The sequence below is a fragment of the Schistocerca serialis genome, chromosome 4 (genome assembly GCF_023864345.2).
Source record: "Schistocerca serialis cubense isolate TAMUIC-IGC-003099 chromosome 4, iqSchSeri2.2, whole genome shotgun sequence".
Classification (NCBI taxonomy): Eukaryota; Metazoa; Arthropoda; class Insecta; order Orthoptera; family Acrididae; genus Schistocerca; species Schistocerca serialis.
Window position 1 is genome coordinate 795,214,583 of NC_064641.1, and position 19,895 is coordinate 795,234,477.

The following is a 19,895-nucleotide window of genomic DNA, read 5'->3' on the forward strand; positions in this document are numbered from 1 at the left end:
TTTTGAATATGTGGTGTCACCGCCAGACACCACACTTGCTAGGTGGTAGCCTTTAAATCGGCCGCGGTCCATTAGTATACGCCGGACCCGCGTGTCGCCACTGTCAGTGATAGCAGACCGAGCGCCACCACACGACGTCTAGAGACGTACTAGCACTCGCCCCAGTTGTACAGCCGACGTTCATAGCAAAGGTTCACTGACAACTACGCTCTCATTTGCCGAGACGATAGTTAGCATAGCCTTCAGCTACATTTGCTACGACCTAGCAAGGCGCCGTATTCAATTGATAATTAATATTACGAAGCATGTACCGTAACGAGAGATGTTCTACAATTATGGATTAAAGTTAAGTATTATACCAACTACATACTTTATTTGCAATTCTCAAGATATTGTCCTGTTCCAGACCTCACGCCAGTCAGCGTGTAATTAAACGCGTGCATTTCGGCCTCCTCTAGAAGAACAGTGTTGGCTCTTCTGCCAACACAACAAAAGAATACATTATGGGAGTAGCAGTGATCAATGAGTTACAAATATTTACTATTAAAAACAGTCTTGATTACGATTTCTTTATTAAGGTGACCGGTTTCGACCACTACTGTGGTCATCTTCAGACCGAGAAGTATGCAAAGCTTTAATTAGAGGGCTACATACATTAAAGAAAATACATAAAGTTATAAAGCTATAAAACGATAAATTACCATTGACTAGGAACCTCTTTCTGCTGGAGAATCACTACTGGAGAAACCAGTGCACGTCTTACTATATATAATGGAGGCTCCGCCCACTTCTGACGCCATGATGTCATTACTAACCAATGAGTTATAAGTCGAATAACAATGTAAACTTTTTTAGTTAAAAGAACATTGTCATGAAATAAAAATAAACGCACACTAAAGTTAGCTTATTAAACAAAGGTAACACATTGGGCGCCGCATGAGGAGCAACGTCTCCGATCGGCGTCTGAACCAGTCTACGTCGGAGACGTACAGAACGGACATGGCCTCCCTGGCCACAACCTGAACAGGTGCGCGGCTTGCCATCGTACTTGGCAACAGCACTGCATCCGGCAATAACCAAGCAGGAAGGAACGTGTTTCCGTAGTTCAATTTTTATCTGACGGACACCATTGAGGACACGGTAAGCTTCGAACGTCTTCCGCGTTTCAACCACGTGACTGACGACGTAGCCGTAAGTTTTAAAAGCGGCCACCACAACGTCCGGCGGTACTTCAAACGGCAGTTCGAAAATCCGCAACGTTCGGAGGCCAAAACCAATGTGATCAACCACTACAGTCCGTCAGAGTATCGGAACTTGAGATCGTTAGCGTGACGTCGCACAACATCGGCGCACAGTTCGTCATTCGCCAGATTTATGTAGTACTGAGGATCGAAAAATGCATTCCGAGAACACCTTGTGGCGGGAGACGCATTTCTTCCCGTATAAAACGTTCAACTTCATACGCCTTCGGTCTTTCGTGATCTAACGGAGAAGTTAATTTAATTGTCTCTTAGTGGTTAGAAGACGCCATGATGATCAATGAAGTCGTACTCGAAAACAAGCCGCTACGCGGATGTAAACAAACGCGCGTTCGCTAGCAAGCAGCACAACAGGCGAGAGACAAACAAGGCGTGCGCGTCTCACCACACCCAAAGATGGACTGATCGCTAGACCACGAGCTGCGGACCCGACAGTTAATCGTAAAGCTCTAATCATCAATTCGAAAAATAAAGTTACGTGATTAATTTATTGTTTTTAGCAGGTACATGTCTGCAGCCTTTGTACATAACAGAATCCCCGCGCCACAGTACTTCAGTAGACCGCTAGAGCAATCAAAACATAATTCGTTTTCGGCAGCAGCAGAAGTGTTGCAATTACGTGAGTCCAATCCACATTATTTCTATAGCCATCTGGATTATCTAGGTGCAACAGGAATAGTTGTATAATTTTTAAACTCACAACTGAATCCTTTATTTCAAAAAGCTGTCAACTGACATTTTTTCACATTATGGTGTTTTTACGTAATCGATGACTCATACTATAAAGCAGGGCTGTTGATAAAATATCGGTATATCAACACCTTTTTAAAAAAATGTCGATTAGTCTCAGCGATATTTCGTCACCCGATATATCGATACCAAAATGGGAATATCGGGTGCCGATATTTTTATTTTATTTTATATATTTTTCATAATCTTCGGTACATATTTGTTCTTTTGAAATTGTAATAGAACATAATTCTACTTTCTCTGTGTCTACATCTACATCTACATCCATACTCCGCAAGCCACCTGCCGATGTGTGGCGGAGGGTACCTTGAGTACCTCTATCGGTTCTCTCTTCTATTCCAGTCTCGTTCGTGGAAAGAAGGATTGTCGGTATGCCTCTGTGTGGCCTCTAATCTCTCTGATTTTATCCTCATGGTCTCTTCGCGAGATATACGTAGGAGGGAGCAATATACTGCTTGACTCTTCGCTGAAGGTATGTTCTCGAAACTTCAACAAAAGCCCGTACCGAGCTACTGAGCGTCTCTCCTGCAGAGTCTTCCACTGGAGCTATCTATCATCTCCGTAACGCTTGCGGAAGTCTTACTACTTTTTGAGCTTTCATCATGTCCAGTCTTTCTCTTTGACTATGTGAAGCAAGTATAGATGGCACAAAGAAAAATTCTGATTGCACTTGCATTGTGTCACTTACATGCAGTTACCACTGTTAGCAAAGTGATTATCGTCAAGCGTGAACGTGCATCGTTTTCTTTTCAATTCTTGCTCTAAGGGAGATAGGCAGGCTGCTAAGCATTCCGATGTAGAGAATATCAATACTTCAGTATAGGGCTCTAAAATCGGCGGTATATTTACAATGTGCCGCCTATATTTTATAGAGCGATAAATCGAAACTTTTTCCGTCTACATATCGTAATTTTTTCCGATGTATCGAGAGTCGACAAGATGTTCTTTCAAATATCGATATGCCGTATTCCCGGTAATTTTAAAAATATCAACAGTCCTAGAAGGGTACCAGTTGTGTGGAAAAATGGAGAGGGGCGCCAAGTGATATGTCGCATGTGTCGAAAAATGTATTCGAACCAGCTCTGGTCGTCCATTTTTACTGTTGTTGCCAGACATTGTAGGGTACATAAGGGGCGTAAACTGCCACACGAGAGGATCGCTATATTTTGCACGAAGCACTTATAACTCCTCACATCTGCGCCTGCCATCCGAGAGCAAATAATGGACTCCCTGCGAAATTCTATGACATCTCGCATCATTGGTTGGAGACCAATGTGTTACTTCTCATGTGATAGTATGATGGTGCCATTTTTCAATAGGACAATGCTTCAAGATCTGTCCTCGATAGAATATGTGTGAGACCCAGCTGGACTAATGAACTACCGTCCGAAGCTTATGGTGTCATTAACACCACAACAAAAACGGCAGTTGTTTCGAGTGGTGCCATGACTGGGAAGCATGAACTGCTGATGAAAGGTGTCTCATTGTGCTTGTCGATGAATCGCGGTTCTGTACTCTCCCATATGACCGTTGTTGCAGAGTATGGTAGCCACCTGGGGAGAGGTCCCCATCTCCCAGTGTTTTGGAGAGTCACAGCGTTGTTACTCCAGGCGACATGTATGGGGATCCATCAGGTATGACTTCAGAGCATGGATGGCAATGAATGAGAGAAATGTGGAAGCGTCACAGACATCCTGGGTCGTCATGTGTTACTTCTCATGTGACAGTATGATGGTGCCATTTTTCAATAGGACAATGCTCCCAGATCTGCCCTCGATAGAATATGTATGAAACCGGCTCAGATGTCAACTTACTGTGTCCCAGTGCCTGTATACAGGATATCAAGTACCAGCTACAACAGTTGTGGGTCAGCTTGTCCCAGGAGAGGTAACAACGCCTTCATGAAATTCTTCTCAGTCGAATCGGTGTAAGAATCTAGGCCATACTGATAAGTGGTCGCACACTGCCAATTTCTTTGTGAAATTGATTCTATTTTGTAATCAGTGAACTAACAAACCTGGCGTTTTCGTCCGGCATTCGCGCAGGGTCGACATGATTATCAACGGATTTGGCATGGTCAATTTAAGGGGTGACATGACGCCCCCGCTGTCGCCACGAACTATTACATAAATTCTCAACCTGTAAAGTTTCAAATCTTTCCGCTCCCCTTCTAGGTTTTTCACTTGTTTTATCTGGAAGTGTGTTATCAAAAGGCTGTGATGAAGTGTATAAATTGATGCATGCTGTCGAAGTGCTGAAAATTTTGGATCTTCATCTCTAACACTTGTCTTGAAAATATGCCTAAAAAGCACGTTTGTGAGGAACGGCGTTCGTGCCTTCAACAACAGATTAATCAAGTTCTGGACAATAGGAAAGATTTTTTAAGTACTACAAAACGTTTTATTCATTCTTCCTTTAGCAGATTTCGTCCTTTGGGTAGGTTGCCTCTTCAAACCCTTCTGTTTCATCTTGAGTTTCCTCTTCCTCTCATTGTCTGTGGATGAAATAACACTTATCAGCTACTTTTCACCTTTTATCGTCCTTTGCTGTACGTGGAAATAGCATCATATACTCCAGTAGCGAGATATATATTTTGTTCTTATTATGGCACGAATGAAATTCTGACATACTATGTGTCCACCAAAGCACTCTTTTTTTTCTATTTGTCTTCTGACTGTCTTGATGCAGCCCGCCACGAATTCCTCTTCTGTGCTAACCTTTTCATCTCAGAGTAACACTTGCAACCTACGTCTTCAATTATTTGTCGGGTGTATTCTAATCTCTGTTTTCTTCTACAATTTTTAGGTTCTGCAGCTCCCTCTAGTACCAGGGAAGCTATTCCCTGATAGCTTAACAGAAGTCCTACTCTCCTGCCCTCCTCCTTGTCGATGTTTTCAATATATTTCTTACCATACCGATTGATCAAGTTTTCAACATTCTTCTATAGCACCACATCTCAAATATTTTAATTCTCTTCTGTTCTGATTTTCCCATGTCCATGTCTCATTATCACACAATGTTGCGCTCCAAACTTACAATCTCAGAAATTTCTTTCTCAAATTAAGACAAATGTTTGATACTAGTAGAGTCCTCTTGCCCAGGAACGCCCTTTTTGCCAGTGCTAGCCTGCTTTCTGTGTCCTTCCTGCTCTGTCCGTCGTGGGCTATTTTGCTGCCTAGGTAGCAGAATTCTTTATTTTCATCTTCTTCGTAAACACCAGTCCTGATGCTAAGTTTTTTGGCTGTTCTCATTTCTGCGACTTCTCATTACTTTCACCTTTCTTCGATTTACTCTCAATCCACATTCTGTACTCATTAGACTGTTTGTTCCCTTCAGCAAATCCTGCAGTCCTTCTTCACCTTCACTCAAGATAGCAATGGCATCAGCTAATCATATAACTGGTATCCTTTCACGTTGAATTTTAATCCCACTCCTGAACCTTTCTTTTATTTCCGTTATTGCTTCTTTGATGTACAGATTGAACAGTAGGGGCCAATGATTATATTTCTGTCTTACACCCTTTTTAATCCGAGCACTTCGTTCCTGGTCGTCCACTCTTGTTATTCCCTCTTGGTTCTTGTACATATTGTACATTACCCATCTTTCCCTATAGCTTAGCCATATTTTTCTCAGATTTTCGAACATCTTACACCATTTGACATTTTCGAACGCTTTTTCCAGATCTAGAAATCCTGTGAACATGTCATTATTTTTCTTTAGTCTTGCTTCCATTATCAACCTCAATGACAGATTCGCCTCTCTGATGACTGTCTCTTTCCTGAATCCAAACTGATCGTTATCTAACACATTCTCAGTTTTATTTTTCAATCTTCTGTATATTGTTCTTGTCAGCAACTTGGTGCAAGAGCTGTTAATCTGATTGTGCAATACTACTAGCACTTGTTGGCTCTTGCAGTCTTCGGAATGTTGTGGTTGATGTGCTTCCAAAAGTCAAATGGTATATCGCCAGACACATACATTCTAAGCGTCAACGTGAATTGGCATTTTGTTGCCGCTTCCCCCAATGATTTTGCCGGCCAGAGGGGCCGAGCGGATCTAGGCATTTCAGTCTGGAACCGCAAACCACTACGGTCGCACGTTCGAATCCTGCCTCGGGCATGGATGTGTGTGATGTCCTTCGGTTAGTTAGGTTTAAGTAGTTCTAAGTTCTAGGAGACTGATGACCTCAGATGTTAAATCCCACAGTGCTCAGAGCCATTTGAGCCTTTTGAACCCAATGATTTTAGAACTTCTGATGGAATGTTATCTATCCCTACTGACTTCTTCGATCTTAAGTCTCCCAAAGCCCTTTTAAGTTCTGATTCTAAGACTGGATCCCCTATCTCTTCTATATAAACTCCTGTTTCTTCTTCTGTCACGTCCATAGACAAGTCGTCGTCCTCATAATAGCCTTCAATACGCTCTTTCCACCTACCCTCTCTCTCCTCTGCATTTAACAGCAATGATGATGATGATGTCGTGTGACGACGGCCTCCCGTCGGGTAGACCGATCGCCTGGTGCAAGTCTTTCGATTTGACACCACTTCGGCGACTTGCGCGTCGATGGGGATGAAATGAAAATGATTGGACAACAGAACACCCAGTCCCTGAGCGGAGAAAATCTCCGACCCAGCCGGGAATCGAACCCGGGCCCTTAGGATTGACATTCCGTCGCGCTAACGCTCAGCTACCGGGGGCGGACGCATTTAACAGTAATATTCCTATTGTACTCTTAATGTTACCACCCTTGCTTTTAATTTCACCGACGGTTGTTGTGATTTTTCTATATACTGAGTCAATCCTTCCGACAGTCATTTCTTTTCGATTTCTTCACATTTTTCATGCAGATATTTCGTCTTAGTTTCCCTGCACTTCCTATTTATTTCATTCCTCAGAGGCTTGTATTTCTGTATTCCTGAATTTACCATTGCATTTTTTACTCCCTTCTTTCGTCGAGCAGCTGAAGTATTTACTCTGTTACCCGTGTTTTCTTCGCAGTTACCTTCCTTGTGCCTATGTTTTTCTTTCCATCTTTTGTGATTGCCCTTTTTAAAGATGTCCATTGCTCTTCAACCGAACTTCATAGTGTGCTATTCCTCATCTCAGTATCTGTAGCCTTAGAGAATTTGAAGCGTACCTCTTCATTCCCTAGTACTTCCATATCCCACTTCTTCGCGCATTGATTCTTCCAGCCAGCCGCAGTGGCCGAGCTTTTCTAGGCGCTTCAGTCTGGGACCGCGCGACCGCTACGGTCGCAGGTTCGAATCCTGCCTCGGGCATGGATGTGTGTGATGTCCTTCGGTTAGTTAGGTTTAAGTAGTTCTAAGTTCTAGGAGACTGATGACCTCAGAAGTTAAGTTCCATAGTGCTCAGAGCCATTTGAACCATTATTTTGATTCTTCCTGACTAGTCTCTTAAACTTTTTCTTCGTCAATACTAAATTATGATCTGAGTCTATATCTGCTCCTGAGTACGCTTTACAATCCAGTATATGATTACGGAATCTCTGTCTCACCATGATGTAATCTAACTGAAATCTTCCCATATCACGCGGCCTTTTCCAAGTATACCTCCTCCTCTTGCGATACTTGAACAGAGTATTCGCTATTATTTGCTGAAATTTATTGCAGAACTCCCATTCCCAATACCTAGCCCGTATTCTCCCGTAACCCTTTCTTCTCCTCCTTCCCCTACAAGCACATTCCCGTCCCCCATGACTATTAGATTTTCATCATCCTTTACGTACTGAGTTACACTTTCAGTATCCCGATTTACTTTATCTACCTCTTCAACTTCGATATGCGACGTCGGCGTATATACCTGAACTATCGCTGTCGGTGTTGTTTGCTGTCGATTGTGATAAGAACAACTCTATCAGTGGACTGTTAACAGTAGCTCACTCTCTGCCCTACCTTCCTATTCACAACGAATCCTACTCCCGTTATACCATTTTTTGCTGCTGTCGATATTACCCTATACTCATCGACAAGAAATCCTTGTCTTCTTTGTGTTACACTTCACTAACCCTCCCTATATCTAGACTGAGCCTTAAGATTTCCGTTCTCAGATTTTCTAGCTTCCCTAACACATTCAGACTACTGACATTCCACGCCCCGACGCGTAGACCGTTATCCTTTCGTCGGTTATTCAATCTTTCTCTCATGGTAACCCCCCCCCCCCCTTCCGGCAGTCACCACCTGGAGATCCGAATGGTGGATTAGACCGGAATCTTTTGCCATTGGAGAGGTCATCACGACACTTTTCAATCACAGGCCACACACCTTCTGGATGCACATTATATGTCTGTAACGCAGTGGTTTCCATTGCCTTCTGTATCCTCATTACTTCCGCCTTTAGGGTCAGTTTCCCACCCCAGGGACTAGCTAGTGCTCTGAATCTCTGTCCTCTCTTCGGCCGTCCTTGACAAGGGCGCTGGCAGAATGAGGGTGACTTCTTAAGCCGGAAGTTTTCGGCCACCAATGCCGACGATTTTTATTCAAAATTTAAGCAGTGGCGGGGTCAGAACCTGGAACCGCGGACGTTTTGATTACTAATCTAAGCCGCGACGCCCTTTTTTTCTTTTAATTTTGTTTTGTTCTCTCTCTTTTTTTCCAGAGGGTAGCCAGCGTCTGAGCGAACACGCTGAGCTATCGTGCTGGCATCCCTAGACCACGGGAGCTCTTTAAACTACGTAGCTGCCCTAACCAATAAGATGTAGGAGTCTAGTCTTCGTTTTGGTTTCGTTCTTTATAAAGTTAACACACTTTGTAATTAGTTTTGTTGTTAGCAGTGCTTTTAATCATTATGGCTCATTTAAATAACCTGCTCGTGTAGCGTAATGACAAACGTACGAGGTTACAAAACAGAGGCGTGAGCCAGACCTGGATCGAACCCGCGGGGTGGATTATGCATCATGGACTGGTACACCGAACAGTCTGAGTGTGGTTTTTAGTCGGCGTTCCGTGCTAGTTGAAACAAACGTTTGGTTAGTCCTAAATATCAATTCAGCAAATTCGATTCGCAAACAGTTGAACTACGATAGCACACAAAAAAAGTTTACAAGATTCAGATAGATGGCGCAAACATCTTTCTCCCCTTTTTTAACGTGTATAATCTTTTGCTTACAAAACAACAAATTTCGTTTTACAGAACAATTTACATTTTACCCTTTTCAGTAAGATAATCTCTTCTGTTCTTTTTTCTGTTATTGTCCAGGTAGTTGTTTCCATTAGTCTCTGTATTTTGCGAGAGTCTTTCAGGCTGAGTTCGTTAGTAATTTCTTACCCTATTTCTTATTTCAGTTTACCGTTTTCTGAAGCTTGAAACAGTACATTTATACATTGGATAGAAGGAAGTTAGAATTAAACATTGATTGCAAAATCGAGCTAAGTTACACAAAGGAATGGGGAAACAGAAGTGATGGTAAAGTCTTTTTACTTAATACTAGCTTGGTCATATTTATATTTTAAATCGAGCATGTTTTCTGTGCATTTAAAATCATGTTGTAGTATAATTATTTACTTATTAAATCTAAATGTTGGAATGCAAAAAGGAGAAACACGTTACAGTGGGCCATAAAAACAAAACTTGACAGGAGCATCAAAGAATGAACCAACTATCAACAATTATTTAGTAAAAAAAAGAAGAATAAAAAAAGAAAAAAAACCAGCCTTGAAAAAATATTTCAACATAAAGACAAACCAGAAGAATTAAAAAAAATCATTACCATGAGATCGAATCATTGAAATAATTTTGTCAGATTGAACGAGGAACAAGACACTAGGAAGCAGCAAATGTAGAGCTGTTTTGATAAAGATGTTGAGCGAAAGTAAAAGAGCCTGAAAGGAGAGGGAGGAAGCTATTCATGGTGGAAGAAAAGGCACATTTAAGCATGTAAACACTAATTGGTTTCGCTGTTAGACAGTAATAATACTGAGGTACTCACAGTTCGGCATACCTATTGATTACACACGGGTGAGGGTAGAATATACTCGAAGCAAGATTTACGCTGGCACTTTACTTATAGAAACACTTTTCACTGTCACTTTTTAACACTTGGGGACACTTGTATCACTACTGGTGTTTGTGGGGTGTGGGAGGGCGTCGGTGGAGGCGACGAGGGCGTGGGAGGTTGTGGGGGTGGGTGGCGGCGGTCACATCACGTGGCGGCAGACAGGGCGTCCCTGAAGGCGGCGGTCAACGGGATCTCCAGGAAGTTGTGGGAGCTCCCTCGGTATATGGCGTGCAGTTTTGCCTTCTTGTGTTCTTCCCACAAGTCCATGAGGAACTGCATGCTGTCTGATTATGTTTTGGTAATTACCTTAGGTTACTTCGACGACACTGGCGTCAGGAAAGGCATCCAGTCACAAAGTTAAATATATGAATATATAAAGATGGTATCTGTTCTTTCGGACATCCGACTGAGCCATCGAGTACACAGAGGCTAGTGCGACTACAGGGACTTATCTCTGCCACTCTCCCCGTGAGACCCACATTTCCAACTTACTGTCCACACACTGCATTTCTAGTGCCCCTGCCCACTATACTCATTACTAGCGGGAGTCAATCTACCGATTCCAGTAAGAGTTTGAGCAATGTGAGTGCATCCGCACTGAAGAAGATCATTGACCAGCAAGCCTTATCTATTTGAAGATGGTATCTGTTCTTTCGGACATGTCTGAATTTCATTGTAATTCCATTCTTCGAGTGCTGCAAGCTCACCAATGGTATCTGTTCGAAAGTACAGATACCATCTTCATATAGATAACGCCTACTGACCAATGATCTTCTTCAGTGCAGATGCACTAACATTGCTCAAACTCTTACAGAAATCGATAAATTGACTGTCGCGAGTAATGAGTATAGTGTGCAGGGGCACTACAAATACAGTGTGTGGACAGTAAGCTGGAAATGTGGGTCTCACGGGGATAGTGCCAGAGATAAGTCCCTGCAGTCGCACTACCCTCTGTGTCCTCGATTGCTCAGTCGGATAGAGCGTCTGCCATGTAAGCACGAGGTACCCAGTTCGTCCCACGGTTGGGGCACATATTGTCAACTGTCCCTGTTGATATTTATCAACGCCTGTAAGCAGTCAATGGTCTGGATTTCATTGTAATTTGACTAAGTTAAATAGTGAAATAACAAACGCCAAATAATGCAAAAAGTGATTGGATGGTATAAATTCTCATTTAAGTAATGGTCTATTAAACCCACCGATAAAATTATAAAATTTGCTAAATCGAAATAGAAAGGTAGACAGGAAAGGAAGGGGAGGGGGGTGAGGTTCAGCTTTGGCAGTTATGCCAGATATGCACGATAATCTCTGTAGGCTCTGAATATCTGTATCGTTGAGGCACGCAATTCACACCGCTTCAGCCAGGTCCAAAATTCATGGGGTGAATAAACTGGTATAAAAATTAAACACACTGCCTGACAAAATTAAGCCACGCAACTAGAAGACTTGGTGAGATGTTAATGTAACTTTGTACTCGTTCGAACCCTGAAGGGTTTGTTTAAGGTGTGGCTCTATATTTTCCGCCTGCAAGCCCAAGCAGACTCGCTACGCGAAAGGGAGGGGGAGTGGCTTCTTATTTTTGTCCTCATTAATTGATCAGTCGGGAGTGTTGTCGTCACGATAATGGAGAGGGGGGATGGGTTCTGTATAAGTTATCACACTGGACAAAATTTCAAAAGCTTCACTTTCCGTATCTTGCCTCGTGGGCATATAAATTGTCCACTGCATATGGATGGGTCTTGACTTTTTAAGTTAAAGCGTCTAAACCCTACGATTGCTTACTAATATGGCAAAAGGGAAGAACAACGAACATGCGCAATGGATAAGCTAAAATTCGTCACGACCGTGCAGTGGTGAAGCTGTTTACTTTGATTCAGCATGCATTTAATAATTTGCTGATTTCGTACCAATACTCTCCGAAGGAAAAGGGATGTGAAATATTCTGTAAAGACAATTAATCTGCAGTCAGAATCAGGTTATTTATTAGAAAGCTTGATACCAAATTGGACAAATATAAAACTACTACTGTAGTCCCTTACGTACGCACAAAACTGGGGTGGATTTCGTTAATCTACCATAGTAAACCTGTTCATACGTTTGGGATAAACATCTACTTTAGAATGGGCCTACAGACATGCACTCACATATGGATCGAGAGAGACAGAAATTAGCGAGGGGGCCAGATCCGTCAACACAAACTGCAATACATTCTAGGGAGCCATGAGTTATTCATTTGATAGAATGACTATTGATGCGCGATAGACTCACAAGCCTGCGTTCTCTGCAGCTAAGGAGGTTACTGTTAAAGTTGAAATGGCCGATGACCACATGGAATCAGACGTTATGGTGATAAAAGCCACAAGAATCGCTCAACACTGAATTTACAACAAACAGAACTAACATTTCGGCAACCTAGGTGCATCTGAGGATCGCAGAACTAGTGCAAAATTAATCACTGACTTTATAGCGTGACCACGCAACTTAGTACAAGCCACCGCAACAAATCGGCTTCATGATTTTAAGTTCCATGAGAGTTGATTAAACATCACACGCAGAAACAAAAACAAGTAAAGTGAATCATTTCCTACTCCTGATGGTGGTGACACAGCAAGGTTTGAACACAGTCTAATTTATAAAATGTCTGTCTCGCTTAAGGGGACATCGTATGTCCTATGCCGCCAATGTTAAATTATCGAATTTTGTGACCCATTATCTTGGAAACGTTTTAAGACACCAACTTACAATTTTCCATAATTCTTGAATGCACTTTTCTACATACACTGAACTATAATTATTACTAACATTGTATTGTGGCGCATGTTATCTTTTTTTTATCAAACGCTCAAATTTTTGACAGAATATTGTAAATAAATGAACATAAAAACAAAACAACTCAGGATATTTTAATTATTCTAGTTCCATATGTGTTGAACCTCACACTTGGCACGCTGTTAAAATTTCATCTCTCTCATTAGTACTTTTTTAGAGAATGGGTCATTCAATGCAAAAAATGTAGTTCAGAGATATTGAGGTTTAAAACTTTTTTATTACAAATTCTTATACAGACTTCCATTTCTGCGTCTTTTATGCACTAGAATTGCCCTGGCCCATACTCTGTGTCTTCTTCAGTGTCACAACAGCCCAGTGCTTGCCTCCTCCTTTTCTTTTTTGCTTCTACATCTACATCTACATTTATACTCCGCAAGCCACCCAACGGTGTGTGGCGGAGGGCACTATACGTGCCACTGTCATTATCTCCCTTTCCTGTTCCAGTCGCGTATGGTTCGCGGGAAGAACGACCGTCTGAAAGCCTCCGTGCGCGCTCTAATCTCTCTAATTTTACATTCGTGATCTCCTCGGGAGGTATAAGTAGGGGGAAGCAATATATTCGATACCTCATCCAGAAACGCACCCTCTCGAAACCTGGCGAGCAAGCTACACCGCGATGCAGAGCGCCTCTCTTGCAGAGTCTGCCACTAGAGTTTGTTAAACATCTCCGTAACGCTATCACGGTTACCAAATAACCCTGTGACGAAACGCGCCGCTCTTCTTTGGATCTTCTCTATCTCCTCCGTCAACCCGATCTGGTACGGATCCCACACTGATGAGCAATACTCAAGTATAGGTCGAACGAGTGTTTTGTAAGCCACCTCCTTTGTTGATGGACTACATTTTCTAAGGACTCTCCCAATGAATCTCAACCTGGTACCCGCCCTACCAACAATTAATTTTATATGATCATTCCACTTCAAATCCTTCCGCACGCATACTCCCAGATATTTTACAGAAGTAACTACTACCAGTGTTTGTTCCGCTATCATATAATCATACAATAAAGGATCCTTCTTTCTATGTATTCGCAATACATTACATTTGTCTATGTTAAGGGTCAGTTGCCACTCCCTGTACCAAGTGCCTATCCGCTGCAGATCTTCCTGCATTTCGCTACAATTTCCTAATGCTGCAACTTCTCTGTATACTACAGCATCATCCGCGAAAAGCCACATGGGACTTCCGACACTATCTACTAGGTCATTTATATATATTGTGAAAAGCAATGGTCCCATAACACTCCCCTGTGGCACGCCAGAGGTTACTTTAGCGTCTGTAGACGTCTCTCCATTGAGAACAACATGCTGTGTTCTGTTTGCTAAAAACTCTTCAATCCAGCCACACAGCTGGTCTGATATTCCGTAGGCTCGTACTTTGTTTATCAGGCGACAGTGCGGAACTGTATCGAACGCCTTCCGGAAGTCAAGAGAAATAGCATCTACCTGGGGGCCTGTATCTAATATTTTCTGGATCTCATGAACAAATAAAGCGAGTTGGGTCTCACACGATCGCTGTTTCCGGAATCCATGTTGATTCCTAGATAGTAGATTCTGGGTTTCCAAAAACGACATGATACTCGAGCAAAAAACATGTTCTAAAATTCTACAACATATCGACGTCAGAGATATAGGTCTATAGTTTTGCGCATCTGCTCGACGACCCTTCTTGAAGACTGGGACTACCTGTGCTCTTTTCCAATCATTTGGAACCTTCCGTTCCTGTAGAGACTTGCGGTACACGGCTGTCAGAAGGGGAGGCAAGTTCTTTCTCGTACTCTGTGTAGAATCGAATTGGTATCCCGTCAGGTCCAGTGGACTTTCCTCTGTTGAGTGATTCCAGTTGCTTTTCTATTCCTTGGACGCTTATTTCGATGTCAGCCATTTTTTCGTTTGTGCGAGGATTTAGAGAAGGAACTGCAGTGCGGTCTTCCTCTGTGAAACAGCTTTGGAAAAAGGTGTTTAGTATTTCAGCTTTACGCGTGTCATCCTCTGTTTCAATGCCATCATCATCCCGGAGTGTCTGGATATGCTGTTTCGAGCCACTTACTGATTTAACGTAAGACCAGAACTTCCTAGGATTTTCTGTCAAGTCGGTACATAGAATTTTAGTTGCGAATTCACTGAACGCTTCACGCATAGCCCTCCTTACGCTAACTTTGACATCGCTTAGCTTCTGTTTGTCTGAGAGGTTTTGGCTGCGTTTAAACTTAGAGTGAAGCTCTCTTTGCTTTCGCAGTAGTTTCCTAACTTTGTTGTTGTACCACGGTGGGTTTTTCCCGTCCCTCACAGTTTTACTCGGCACGTACCTGTCTAAAACGCATTTTACGATTGCCTTGAACTGTTTCCATAAACACTCAACATTGTCAATGTCGGAACAGAAATTTTCGTTTTGATCTGTTAGGTAGTCTGAAATCTGCCTTCTATTACTCTTGCTAAACAGAGAAACCTTCCTCCCTTTTTTATATTCCTACTAACTTCCATATTCAGGGATGCTGCAACGGCCTTATGATCACTGATTCCCTGTTCTGTACATACAGAGTCGAAAAGTTTGGGTCTGTTTGTTATCAGTAGGTCCAAGATGTTATCTCCACGAGTCGGTTCTCTGTTTAATTGCTCGAGGTAATTTTCGGATAGTGCACTCAGTATAATGTCACTCAATGCTCTGTCCCTACCACCCGTCCTAAACATCTGAGTGTCCCAGTCTATATCTGGTAAATTGAAATCTCCACCTAAGACTATAACATGCTGAGAAAATTTATGTGAAATGTACTCCAAATTTTCTCTCAGTTGTTCTGCCACTAATGCTGCTGAGTCGGGAGGTCGGTAAATGGAGCCAATTTTTAACCTAGTTCGGTTGTTGAGTGTAACCTCCACCCATAATAATTCACAGGAACTATCCACTTCTACTTCACTACAGGATAAACTACTAACAGCGACGAACACGCAACCACCGGTTGCATGCAATCTATCCTTTCTAAACACCGTCTGTACCTTTGTAAAAATTTCGGCAGAATTTATCTCTGGCTTCAGCCAGCTTTCTGTACCTATAACGATTTCAGCTTCGGTGGTTTCTATCAGCGCTTGAAGTTCCGGTACTTTACCAACGCAGCTTCGACAGTTTACAATTACAATACCGATTGCTGCTTGGTCCCCGCATGTCCTGACTTTGCCCTGCACCCGTTGAGGCTGTTGCCCTTTCTCTACTTGCCAAAGGCCATCTAACCTAAAAAACCGCCCAGCCCACGCCACACAACCCCTGCTACCCGTGTAGCCGCTTGTTGCGTGTAGTGGACTCCTGACCTATCCAGCGGGACCCGAAACCCCACCACCCTATGGCGCAAGTCGAGGAATCTGCAGCCCACACGGTCGCAGAACCGTCTCAGCCTCTGATTCAGACCCTCCACTCCGCTCTGTACCAAAGGTCCGCAGTCAGTCCTGTCGACGATGCTGCAGATGGTGAGCTCTGCTATCATCCTGCTAGCGAGACTGGCAGTCTTCACCAAATCAGATAGCCGCCGGAAGCCAGATAGGATTTCCTCTGATCCATAGCGACACACATCATTGGTGACGACATGAGCGACCACCTGCAGATGGGTGCACCCTGTACCCTTCATGGCATCCGGAAAGACCCTTTCCACATCTGAAATGACTCCCCCCGGTATGCACATGGAGTGCACATTGGTTTTCTTCCCCTCTCTTGCTGCCATATCCCTAAGGGGCCCCATTACGCGCCTGACGTTGGAGCTCCCAGCTACCAGTAATCCCACCCTCTGCGACCGCGCGGATCTTGCAGACTGAGGGGCAACCTCTGGAACAGGACAAGCAGCCATGTCAGGCCGAAGATCAGTATCAGCCTGAGACAGAGCCTGAAACCGGTTCGTCAGACAAACTGGAGAGGCCTTCCGTTCAGCCCTCCGGAATGTCTTTCGACCCCTGCCACACCTTGAGACGACCTCCCACTCTACCACAGGTGAGGGATCAGCCTCAATGCGGGCAATATCCCAGGCAACCACTGTCGTAGTCCGATCGGGGGATGCGTGGGACGAGCTGGCCGTCCCCGACAAACCCCCATCCGGAACCCCACAGTGATGCCCGTTGGCAACAGCCTCAAGCTGTGTGACCGAAGTCAACACTGCCTGAAGCTGGGAGCGAAGGGATGCCAACTCAGCCTGCATCCGAACACAGCAGTTGCAGTCCCTATCCATGCTAGAAACTGTTGTGCAAAGAACGTCTGAACTAATCAACAGAGAGCGCAAACAAATCGACACAAAATTTAAACAGTTATTAAAATACAAGATTGCCTACTTGCGGACTGCTGACACACTGCTCGGCGGCGGAAGGAGACTACGCGATTTTACACTATTCAGGTACTAAAACGCGATGCTACAACTCTCAAATACTATAATACGCCCGAAATTTATGAATTAAACAATGCAAGTACCAAAAACACGCAAAGAAATTAAGAATTAATTGCCATTTGATGAGCAGCTGCTAACTCTGCTTCACGTACACGAAGCTCATGCAGTTCCCACAGTCCTCTTTAGTGGTGTTCTGTCCAAATCTTACCCCTAACTTCTCCAGAACTTCAAGTCTTTCATAGTTCCCACCATTAAAAGTTATTACAGCATCAGACACTGCTAACTTTATGGTCATAAGGCCAACAAATACATTTTTAGGCACACGGCACCACACAACAATATTGAAGGAGTCATTCACATTCTGGGTCTTCCCATGTAAACACTTCTTTAGTAGGTCAGGATTTGCCAAGTCTCTGTAAACAGGTTTGATTGCCTCCATTACTGCCAAAGAAAGAGAATGTTTATGTTTAAATTCATACAGGATGCCAGTAAATTCAGCTTGCCTTTATTTATACCAAGTGTTAGGTGGAGGTGGACACAAGTATGACATGGCTTTTCATCGGTTGATATTCGATGAAAGAAAGTGCTCCACACAACTCTTTTCATCTTCTCAAAATTTTCACGGTTATTTTTACGCTTAGTCATTTTAGTTACATATAAAAAGCAATAGAAGTTAGCTTATTACAAAAATAGCCGATCATCACACTACTTTCAACGAAAACTAGTACCAGAAACAAAGGACTGATTTGTTTATTCGTAATGCCAACTTCTGAGGTGTAACAGCAGGCACAAAACAAATCAATTCACAGCCTTCTAGACTGTATAGTTCCCAATATATGACCGCTCAACTGTGGCAGGATATACACAGCTGCGAAATTTGACAGTCACACGTCACACATTCAAAATATTATCTGAAGGTCTCACAATTGTTGATTTTAATGTATTGTATACCAAAATGTTCAGGAAAGCCCAAAGTACATTATGGAGTAGAAAACAGAAAATGTCAAAATTTCAATGAATTTCATGTACAAAGTTCCCTGAATATCTAACTCTGCATTCGATCGCAACGTGCGTATTCACCGGCTTCTCGGATTCGAATGTCTCTCTAACGCAAAATTCCCAAACCTCCCCAGACGGCGCGTCCAGAGACAGTTCTTTATCGAGGTGCAACAGTTGCCCAATCCCAGGCACCTGCCGAAAAGCGTGGGCCGCTAAGCCTAACAGAGGGGCGGCAAAAGTGCCGTCGGCCGTTGTCCCTAGGTTCTTTCCGAGCAGATAAAGCTTCCAGAAAGTTCTAGGACGTTTTGCGCGGTATTCTATGGGACCAATCAAAGAAGTCCATTTTAAAATAGGCTTCTACCGTTGAGGCTTGTTCCCGACAGGCAGGCATAAAGGAAGCTAATGAACTCTACCAGATAATGAAAGAAAGAGAATGCCTCTAACTTTAAGTTATGTCTCCATGTTCTCATCTCATGCAGTTGACTACACAGGGAGTTAGAACCTGAAAGGAACGAGGCTGCTGATCCCAGTAGCAAAATGGAAAGTAAAGTAGACTCAAATCTCCACCGGAAAATCCTCCTTCAAGCATCAGAACGCGACAAACAAAAGTGTGTCTGAGAGAAATATTGAATAAAACAATAGTAAGCCAGGGAAAGATAAAATTATGAAGGGAATACGAAAATAGCGCGCATCTTTCAACCTTCTGTGAACATGTTAAATGATTAGAATTGCAATTCTGTCTGACTGGTGGAATGGCCTCCAGAGTGCACCAGTGTTATTCATGCTTAGGTCCGGTAGGGTATATAAGAAGCAAGAACAGCATCAGATGGTGAGTGTTCACAGCGGAGGACACGGAGATGCGGTGTACTCCTCTGAGACAGCGTTATCAGCATCTTACAGATTTTGGAAGGGACCTCACTATGCGTCCCACTGTAGCTGGCTGGTGGAGTAAGGCAATATCCATATTTGTCAATGGGACGCCCTGGGCACAAGTGACGCTAAACGTTCTGGACGCCTTGTGGAGGTTACGACTCTAGAAATCATTGATAAAATCCATGATATGGTGATGAATGACAGAAGAGTTGAGGTGTGTTAGATTGCTAGTGCTGTGGGAATCTCGAACGAACGGGTACATAATATTTTCCATAAACATTTGGACATGAGAAAGCTATCCGCAAGATGGGTTCCGCGATTGCTCTCGCTTGACCAAAAACGGAGTCGTGTGAAGTGTTGCAACGATAGTTTGGAACTGTTCAGGAAGAATCCACACTACTTTAAGTGTCGTTTGGTTACTGTGGATGGAACATGGCTACATTACTATACTCGGGAGACCAAACAGCAATCAAAACAATGGGTTACCAAGGGAGAATTTGCACCAAAAATGGCGAAGACCATTCCTTCGGCCGGAAAGGTTATGGCGACTGTATATTGGGATTCGCAAGGAATAATCCTCATCGACTGTCTGGAAAAGGGTAAAACTATGACGGGTGCATATTATTCATCGTTAATGGACCGTTTGAAAACCGAGCTGCAAGGAAAACGATGACGATTGGACCGCAAAAATGTCCTTTTCCAATACGATAATGCACGAGCACATACCTCAGCCGTTGTGGTCGCGAAATAAATGGAAATAGGACTCCAACTCGTTTCACATCCCCCCCCCCCCCTATTTTTCTAGACTTGG